The sequence below is a fragment of the Labeo rohita genome, chromosome 23, assembly GCF_022985175.1.
Source record: "Labeo rohita strain BAU-BD-2019 chromosome 23, IGBB_LRoh.1.0, whole genome shotgun sequence".
Classification (NCBI taxonomy): domain Eukaryota; kingdom Metazoa; phylum Chordata; class Actinopteri; order Cypriniformes; family Cyprinidae; genus Labeo; species Labeo rohita.
This window is the reverse complement of record NC_066891.1, coordinates 26,327,703-26,338,663: the sequence shown is the minus strand read 5'-3', so window position 1 is coordinate 26,338,663 and position 10,961 is coordinate 26,327,703.

The following is a 10,961-nucleotide window of genomic DNA, read 5'->3' as shown; positions in this document are numbered from 1 at the left end:
AAAAACAAGCTAGCAATATGTTAACAACATCATGTTAGATGTTAGGATGCTAGCAACAAGTATCAATAGTTCATATAATATTACATTTGTACGGTTTATATTTATATATTGAGAATTAGCTTGTGCTTAATAGAGAACTTGTGCTGTCAAGATTTTTGCTAAGTGACCTTGCTGACAACGTACAGTCCATTATTTTATGGTTCATTTACATCAACAGATGGAGTCCAGCTGCTAAAAACCAACGAAGCAGCTCTGACCTTCATATTTTATTTTGCTTGGGTGGGTCTGGAAATGCCACGAGCATGTGGGCAATGTACTACTGTTCCTCTTCAGAGTGATTAAATATCCCATCAGGCACTGCTCGCACATACCGACTGTCAGAGCATCTCTTCCTGTACCAGGGTAATTACAGTGCTAGAATGATCCACTGTAGCGAGCGGGACTCTGGTGCTGCTTTTGAAGGGGCTATTAGCTCCAGTGAAAGCAAAGTGGAGTTTCACATAATAACTGAAAGTTCATTTGACTAAAATGCTCAAGGCCACAACAGGAAGGAACTTCAAAACAGTCATATATTAAAAACATCCACTGTAGTTTGTAGCAGACACCTTGTAAAGGCAGTTAGTACCAGCAAATCAATAACAAATTGGTAAATATATTGGTAATTTGCATGATTTTAGCAAGAGACATCTGTTTTTCCAAATATAAACCAAATGTTAACCACAAAAACATTTCCACAATTCCCTCCAGTTATGGGCAAAACACACATGGTAAAAATATGGCCCACATGTTTCATGTCATGTCTACTGTAGGTCAGAAATTATGGCTGACTTCCACATCTGGCTCAGAGGTGAATGCTGTCTGGGTCCTGATTTCATAATTTGCTTGCTTCTTGGTGTGTATTTGTACAAGAGATAGTTTTATACTTGGATCTATAGGAAAATAGATTTATGAAGCTCTAGAGAGGTTATTGTTTTCTGTCATGTCAGATTACATTGTATTAAAGCATTATATTATCATTCATATTAGCTATACATTACAATTAAATGTCCTATAGGTGCATGTCTTGATTCCACTCAGTTATGTTTATCTAAGACTCACTGGCGCCATCTTGTGGCATCAAATGAATGATTTTGAGAAACGGACACAGAAGCTGTTCATCGTTAATGCCTCTGAGATAATAACGTAGGTCAACCTCATCAACCTCGTAACAATTTGTGATTCCCATTTTGAGTACTTGTTTTCATGCGGTTTCTGTTGGGCTGTAACATTTTCCATTTTTTGATAGCTTTTGTCTCACTATGTTTTTACTACTACGTTCTTTTTTTTTTTTTTTTTTTTTTTTTTTTTTTATTAAGTCTGCAATTAAATCCTTTACTCCTCAACTCACCAAAAGTCTGACGTGTCAAACCTACACAACTTTCTTCCATCAAACAAACTTCAGAAGGTCCAAGATGTCTGTGTGAAAAAGCTTAGCTGTAGGCCTATTGAATGAGCACTTGTAGTTTACCTCAAATCTTAAAAGTATATTTAAAAATACCAAAAAACTTGCTAATATGATATTAATGGAATAAAAGGCCTCTTAAAGAGTTTACTATCATGACTCTTTAAAAAAGTGCACTATATAATAATGTCAAATTAAATGTTTTACTTTAAAGTACATTTTAAGTCATTATTAAGCCATTTTTTATAATCTTTTGTCGTGCTTTAAAGAAGTGCACTTATTTTGCAGTGTTGACTAACACTGCTTGTTTATAATTTTAACTGTAGTGTGTTATTTGATAGTCCATTTCAAGGTAATATATTTTAAATGTACTAAATGGCAACTTCATTACAAATGTGCAATAACAAGTAGGGTATATTCAAGTGGCAATCTAGTGAAAACTAAACAGTGAACATGTTCGTGGCTACTACTGTACCTAAACTCTGTAGTGATGGGTCGTTCTTGAACGATTCGTTCATTTTGACTCTCCGAGTCGTGTCGGGGAGTGATTCGTTCAGTCGCGCATGTGCAACATCCGATTAGGTTCTGTACTGGAATTAGTTCACCTGTTTCGACTCATTCGTTCATCTTATGGGGCTGTCACGTGATGAACGAATGACTCAAACCCGAAAACTTGTCAGATAAGAGGTGAGCTGAGCTAATCATAGACTAAAGACCCAATGAATTATGAACAATGAATTAATATTTTCTGTTTCTTATATCATTATAGTTTTGTCTTGTTTGTAGTGTAATCAATGTTTGTGTAAGCAGTAGATGTGTTAGGGAAGTAACACGTCACATTTCAATTATATTTTGCTAAAATGAACGAAATGAACGAAATGACTCGAAAAAAGATTCGTTCATTTTGCTGAACGAGACTCAAAGGTCCGAGTCGGTAAAATGATCCGAACTTCCCATTATTACTCTATCGCCCCCTTGAGTTTTTTTTTTTTTTTTTTTTTTTTTTTTTTTTGTACTGCCACTCAGGGGCGTTTCCAGGATTTTAAAACATCCGGGGCTATTGCCAAAACATCAGGGGCTAGTGGTAGTGGGTGGGAGCTCACATCATGCTCACATAAGATTTTGTTAGACACAAGTGGTTGAACCTGGATCCTTCTAGGTGGGTCCGGGGGCATTAAACCGGGGGTTAAAGACCTTGTCACACTATTAACAATAGTAAATAGTAATCACTGCAAATAGCAAACATATCAAAGTATTATAACAGAATTATAACATTACAAAAATATTTTAGACAAATAAAATAATACATTTGAAAAAAATTATAACTGTAACAAATATATAGTTGCATGCAAAAATAGGGCCCTATTTTTTTTTTCCCAAATTCCGTTTTATTTTTATTTTTTTCAAATTCTGTTTTCTGTTTTCATTTTTCTAGTCTTCTTTTTAATGGTTACATTTAATTTTATTAATCAAAATGTAATTAATCATGTGCACTTAATTAAAACCATGAATCTTATACAATTTACCATCAATTTATCAAAAGTTAAGAAAATTACATGTTTAGGACCCTATGAAATGTTTTATTTTTTCTGACTTTACGTTTTATTGTTACCAAATATGTTTTAGCATGTCTGTTTAATTGAATGCATAAAAAACAGCTTTTATTTATTTTTACAATATGGAATTCTGTATTGTGTATTTTTCTGGTTATCAGATGAAGGTATAAAATATAGATTTAATTGATCTTTTAATGAAAATTATATTTTATTTTTGGCAAATAAAGGGGATTTACTATTAAAATGTAAAACATGGAAGAAATATTGTGTGAAAAAAAAATGTATTCATTTTTATTAATTAATAGTAATAGTAAGGCTAATAGTAGGCACGTACTTTATACTGAATGATGAATAAAGTTAAACCAAACTTTTATTTTGACGGGTTGCTGACTTGCCGTGAATACCTTTACATTTCTGTGTATATATTTGACGCTTGTTTTACTCAAATAGTAAAAACAGTGAAATGCTCATGAGGTGACTAATGTATTTATGCCTTAATTTAAGTTTAATGACCAACTTTTGATTAATTAATTCAAACTTTGACAAATTCCGTGGAAATATAGGGCCATACAAAAAACATTCGGGGCTGGAGTAAAAACTTTCGGGGCTCGAGCCCCTAATGATTAGCCCTAGTGACGCCCCTGCTGCCACTGCAGGTTTTTGCAACGCGTTTGTCATTCTGTCGTCATTCTCGCCATATGACAGAATCTGTTTGAATTCATAAACAACACGAAAAAAGACCATAAACCTTTAGTTAAACTCTTGGTAAGTACTAGTTTAACCATGCTCATTTGATATACACTATCATTCAAACGTTTGGGATCAGAAAGATGTTTTAATGTTTTTTTTTTTTTTTTTTTTAAGAAGTCTCCTATGCTCAACAATTTTGCATTTATTTGATCAAAAATACAGAAAATATTCTGAAATATTATTACAATTTAAAATAATGGTTTACTATTTTATTATACTTCTGTATTATACTTATACTTATATATAATAAAACAAAATTTATTGCTGTGATGCAAAGCTGAATTTTCAGCATCATTACTCCAGTTTTTAGTGTCACGTGAACATTCAGAAAATGCTGGAAACAGTTTTGCTTTAGAATTCTTTAATGAATAAAAACAAAAAATAAAAAATAAAAACTCTTAATATAAATATATAATCTTCATATATATATATATATATATATATATATATATATATATATTATTATTATTATTTAGCATAAATATGTTAAATCAATAACATGTGATGGTAAAGACTTATATATTTTTAAAAAAGATTTATAATTTGAATGAATGTTGTTCTTTTAACTAGTTATTCATCCAAGAATCTTGAAAAAAGTATCAGGTTCCAAAAAAAAAATAAAAAAAGGTTTCTGAAGGATCATGACACTGAAGACTAGAGTAATGGATGATGAAAATTCAGCTTTACATCAGATAAATAAATTTTATTTTACAGTATTAATTATTAGTTGTTAGTAAAATATAATAATATTTCACAAGATTATGTTTTGTTTTGTTTTTTCCTGTATTTCTGTTCAAATAAATGCAGCCTTGGTAAGAAACGTCTTTGAAAAACATTAAAAATCTTACTGATCTAAAACTTTTAAACAGCAGTGTATGCAATATGAACATATATCTAATATATATGGCTTTAATTAGTGAAAGTGTGTTTGTTTCAGATTTATTAGTCTGCAAGTTTACACAGAGGACATGATGTATATTACCACAGCTGTGGCCTGCTTTCCCTTGAACCTGGTCTGCTTGTCCACCATAGCATATGAACAGAGCCCAAGTGTATTAATCCTGGGAATTAAAATGATTCTTAAAGGGATAGTTCACCTAAAATTCAAATTCTGTTATAAATATTTTCTCTTATAGTGTTTCAAATGTAACCAAACAGTTTCTGGTTGCTACCAGCAACTGTCTGTTACCAACAAAATATCTTCTTTTGTGTTTAGCAGAAGAAAGAAATTCATACAGTTTTGGAAACAACTTGAGAGTGAGTAAATGACGACAGATTTTTTTTTAATTGTGCGTAGATTTGGCATATGAGGAAGGCTGTGTGAAAAAAAACATGTATGAATCAGTTTAGTTGAATTGCATTTTCAAATATGAGTCAGTGTTTGTATAAAATCCCCTTATGACAAAAATCCCATTTCATTTCCTTCAGTCAATCCTCGCCTTATTTGCATGTCATTTGCATAATGCTGCCAAAACAATTAAAAGCGTTCGACAAAGAACCGTATAATCATCTCATACCAACTTTGCTTTGTACTGCCTTCTTAATCTGTCTGTTTCTCTCGTGTTATCTACTTATTTGTGAGGGCTCAGGAAAGGCCCCCTGCACACAGATGGCCGTGTTCGCGGCGTCATTAGCGGGCTGTTAGACGAAGCGGGGGCCCCTTACAAAGGCCTGGGGTGACACTGGCACAGGCTCACCATTGTGGCGGCGTCTGCCGGGCTTCCCCTAATAGTGCTGGCATAAAGTGTGCCTGGGGGCCACAAGTACTTTGGCTTCGCTCGACTTTACCCCCAACACACACACACAGCGTCCCACCCATTGCACTGTCATATGGGAATGTGTGTAATCTGTGGAGAAGCCACTCTATAGGCCTCGTCTTTGTGTCTAAGAGCCTTCTGGTGCTACGCAACAGATATTTCAGTGTGTGCACATGTGTTAGTGTGAGCACGTCCTTCATTTGAAGAGCTTCTGCATCCACACACACACTTCAGAGGAGAGTGGAAGCACACACAGCTCTGCAGTGAACGGACAGCCTTCAAGATGTGAGTAGCTCCTTATTGATTATTTACAACTCTCAAATCCGCAAGGACAAGTCGGATGAATGTGCGGTTTGATAGCATGCTTAAACAATCAGTATGTCAATAAGCACTGAATTGTTATAGTCTTTTTATATTTTCCTATATTAGCTTGATTGAAATCAGTCAGCTGCTGTATTTCCTTCGTAGCATGCTCTCTTTTTATCTATTGATGAATAGATTTTAATGCTATATATGTGCTGTGCATAGATCAACAAGATCTGCTTTGTAGGTCCATAGCAGATTATTTGATTTATCTGTAGAAGATGATACAAAGAGTATTACCATGATTTACTACACCAGTAGGTGGTCTTCATGAGGCATTTGAGTCATTCACTCAACTGATTCTTTAAAAACAAAGGAAATAGAAATCAACCAAGGGACCATTATTAGTGAGTCATTTGAGTCGTTAACCCAACAATTGATTCAACAAGTTACAATTGTCTTTATGAGTGAGTCTTGTGAACTACCCCTTTTGAAAATTAACCATGGTTTTACTAGAGATAAAACACACACACACACAAAACATGGTTACTATAGTGGTAACCAAAAATTAACCATGGTTTTGCTACACCAAACATATGGGTATGTAATGGATATAAACCATGGGTATTTGTATTGTAATACAAATGGTAATCAATACATGGATACTACACTTTTACTATAATAAAACCATGATTAATTTTCATAAGAGATTGACCTAACTGATTTATTAAAAAACTCAACGAAACACATGCACAATTTTCATTATGAGTGAGCCTTTTGAATCATTGATCCAACCAATTCGTTCAAAAACTCGGATTCAGCAAAACAAGTGACAGTTTTCTTTATGAGTGAGCCTTTTGAATCACTGACCCAACTGATTCATTCACAAACCCTGATTCAACCAAACAAGTGACAGTTGTCTTTATGAGTGAGTCTTCTGAATCATTGGTCCAACTGATTCGTTCACAAACCCTGATTCTACCAAACAAGTGAAAGTTGTCTTTATGAGTGAGTCTTCTGAATCATTGGTCCAACTGATTTGTTCACAAACCCTGATTCAACCAAACAAGAGACAGTTGTATTTGAGTGAGTCTTTTGAACCGTTGACCCAAATGATTTGTTCAAAAACTCTGATTCAATGAAACAAGTAACAGTTGTCTTTATAAGTGAGTTTTTTGAATCATTGCCAACCAATTAGTTCAAAAACTCTGCTTCAATGAAACAAGTAGCAGTTGTCTTTATGAGGGAGTCTTTTAAATCACTGACCCAACCGATTCATTCAAAACTCTGATTCAGCTAAACAAGTGACACTTGCAATACAAGACAGTCTTTTGAAGCATTAACTCACTTTCGTTCACAAACCCTGATTCAACAAAACAAGTGACAGTTGTCTTTGAGTGAGTCTTTTGAATCATTGATTCAATTGATTTGTTCAAAAACTCTGATGCAACGAAACAAATGACAGGTGGCTTTATGAGTGAGTCTTTTGAATCATTGGTCCAACTGATTCATTCACAAACCCTGATTCAACAAAACAAGTGACAGGTGCTATGAGTGAGTCTTTTAAATCACTGAGCAAACTGATTCGTTCACAAACCCTGATTCAACAAAACAAGTGACAGTTGTCTTTGAGTGAGTCTTTTGAATCACTGACCCAACTGATTCGTTCAAAAACTCTGATGCAACAAAACAAGTGACAGTTGTCTTTATAAGTGAGTCTTTTCACTGACCCAAATGATCAAGAACACAGAGTCATTCAGGTATGAACACCACGCAGTTGCAATTTGTCAGCACTGGCTTTGTTTGGAACAGTTTTCGTTTGCGGAGCAAACATAATTGGCAATATTGTGTCTAAAATGAGTTTCTCAGTAATATTTTGTCATGCTGTATAAAAGTAATTTTAGATTTGCAATCGTGTTGTTTAAATAAAAGAGAGTCAGCTCAACTAGAAATGTAGCTTAATGCACGTTGTAACTTTTCACAGCGTGCATGAAATACTTTAAAGATTAAAATACCTTCAATGTCACGAAGAAACGGATCCAACAGTGCTGTATTACACAGTATTAGTATCATGGATGAGTTTCAGTTCATTGCAATGTGAGAGGACGGCTGTTCCTCAAGGAGAAATATTCTCAAGACTGAACTTTCCCCACATTTCTGTTTAAATGCGCATATCTGAGCAGTTGATATAATTATTGCGGTCATTTTGCCATTTTAAATGAGTTTGAGTGCTGATTTCATCAGTCATCTTCTGTTTTCCTGCTATGTGCTGTGACGTATTCATTCTATGACAGTCATTATGGATGCAATGCTGATGGCATATCATGCCAGGATGTGTCAGATTTGTGAGCATCATGTCATGTGGTGAGATCATTAGTCACTGCCATTGCTTTTGATCAGCTTTGTGTCTCTTTAATAGATTGCCTTCTTTGAAATGGAAGATGAAGCATGTTTGGATAATGTCTTATCTGAAAACTTATGATGTGCAAAATGTTTACCAACAAAGATTAGAGGACTATTATCATAAGATTACGATGATATTTTCTGATTTTCTTTGTCTGATATCATTTTAAAATCTATTTTTATTATCTTCTAAGTCACACTATGGATGTACAGATCCACTATTGTCCTATATGTGGCAACAGAGAGACCAAAACAAAGGGGTATATTGTGTTTTTTATCATTTATGCTCTATTTAAATGCTGTTTGAGCATATCCCGTTACATTTCTTTATATATCTAATGTACTCTCTACCTTAAGCTATCCTGTTTTTTGCACAAGATGTGTTATTGTCTTTCTGACTCCCAGGAATGGTACTGTAAATTACAGTCAGACAGCTGCCAGTGAGATAGATGTTGTTTACTGGCTTTTCTGTGCCCCATGCAGACCACAAGTGTATATCAGTATATGTTTGTTCATTTAGACAGATGTACAGCATGTGGTGGCAGCTCCCCTGTTGTGTGTCTAAAGCATCGTATTGTCTGTTGTTGCATTTTATATTCTGATGACCAAACAATTTGGTCACCCTCAAACAGCCATTTGGTCAATTTGATCCATTTTATATAGATCAGTTACTCAGCTGCTGAGTCACCGAAGCACTTTCTGGGATAAATTGGTCTCGGGTGATATTGCCCGTAAAATGATCCAGCATCCAAGAGTGAGGGCAGCGTCTATTGCTAAATCCCTAAGGATTCAGTCAATGACCTTCACAATCTGTTCAAAACAAAGAAATCTGTCAGTATCTCACTTATTTATAGGTTGATATGTTTTGCTATATAATAATATTACTCATGTCTGTCTGACTCAACAATGATAAGTGAATCACCCTCTCCAACAATGAAGAAGTCATAAACTACAATTGTGCAGTTATTTTCCTGTGGGTGTTTGTGCACAGCTAAATATATGTGATGTGTTGTTGAGTTGAACATTTTGTGATCTAAAGTTAATCATGGCCAGTTGTCACTCCATTGTGCTTTTATCCATTCTCTTGTTTCTGAGAATTATTAAGACATTCGTCAGGGTCAGCGTCATTAATACATTTTCAGGTGAACACAATATTTTTGGTTAATAACCACTGATAGAATCACTTAATATTATATTATGATCTCAAAACACATATACCACAGTGCATGATTTGTAAATGAATATATTTTGATGTTTGCATCACATAACTTGCTTCATATGTATGTTTTTTTTTTTTTTTTTTCATCACTTATGTATTGCAAAAATGTCAAAAGCAGTACCAAAAAGCAGTCCTCTCTGGCGGAATATGGAAGGTTTGTGTGAGGTGCAGGGGAGAATTTAAGTTGTTAATCACTGAAAATATTATCCAGTTTATTTTCCCTATCCACTCTTTGAAGGCGCACACGCATCATTCAAAACACACCTTACCAGAAACACGATAGAGATGGCTCGATATCATAATTCTGGCTTCAGTACGATGCCAGAATGCAATACCTTGGTATCGATATTAAATTGATATCATAGGTGACAAATAACCAGCCTGAAAAGGATAAGTGAGTTAAAAACAATTTTATATATAAAAACAACTAAAATAAAAACAGATTCATAATCTTAATACCTTGTATCAAACTGTAAAAAAAAACCTACAGGAAAATGTTGTTTTATGTGTTATTCTAACAGTCAAAGTAATATTCAAAATCACATTATTATTTACTAAAATTAATCTTATTAAGTAAAACACTTGTTTAATTTAAATTCAATTAATATTTGATTGTATGAAATGCAAGTGCATATGTTACATGACCAAAACTTCACTGGTTCTACACTGGTTCTGATATTTTCATCTGTTTGATCCATCGCGTTCTGTTGTCACATTTACCGGTTACGCAACAGTTTGGGAAGCACTGCCACTTACAGGTGCACTTCGCAACAGCAGCGTATTATATACCAAATTGAGCAAAATTATGATACTGTACCGTTTAACATATATTAAATACCGGTATTTTCCAGTACCGGTATCCACAAGTTTCCGGGGCCGCTTCTGTAAAAAAGAACGTGGGTACAACTTTCGGTGAGGCGGCGGACGTAGTATACCAATGGTATTTTGTGTGCTAATTAGGGAAGAGGCTTTTTTTAGACCATTGTTTACTTTGTAAAGATGCACACGTCTATGAGAGATGCCATTACGTTTTTATAGACAACATATGCTTTTCAAATTTGTGTTCCCACATCATTAGCAAGTTTGGATCGCTAAATCTTGAATGACGGTCAACTAGTGAAATGACATTTGAACCGAGACATCAGAGCTTGTGTTAAAGGGCATGCCAGATGAAGCCTCGATTCGAGGCTTGTTAACGTAGAAATCACTCGTAAAAGCCTCACTTTCTGTCCAGTCATGTGCACGATTCACTTTGCGTGGCCTAATGTTCGACCCCCAGATCTTACTTTGCGTGTACATTTTCATTGGGACCTATTTAATAATTACATTTTTAAATACCCAGTCATACAAGTAATGTGAAAAATACAAATTATTTCTGGAAAATTAAATATATGCCATATGCAAGTAATATATGTGTACATTATTCTTCTATTACATCATACTGATAATTTTTACTGGCATTTAATGGCACTGTTCAATGGGTAAATTCATTTATTCAACAAACAAACACACACACGTTTAAGCTTTTATTT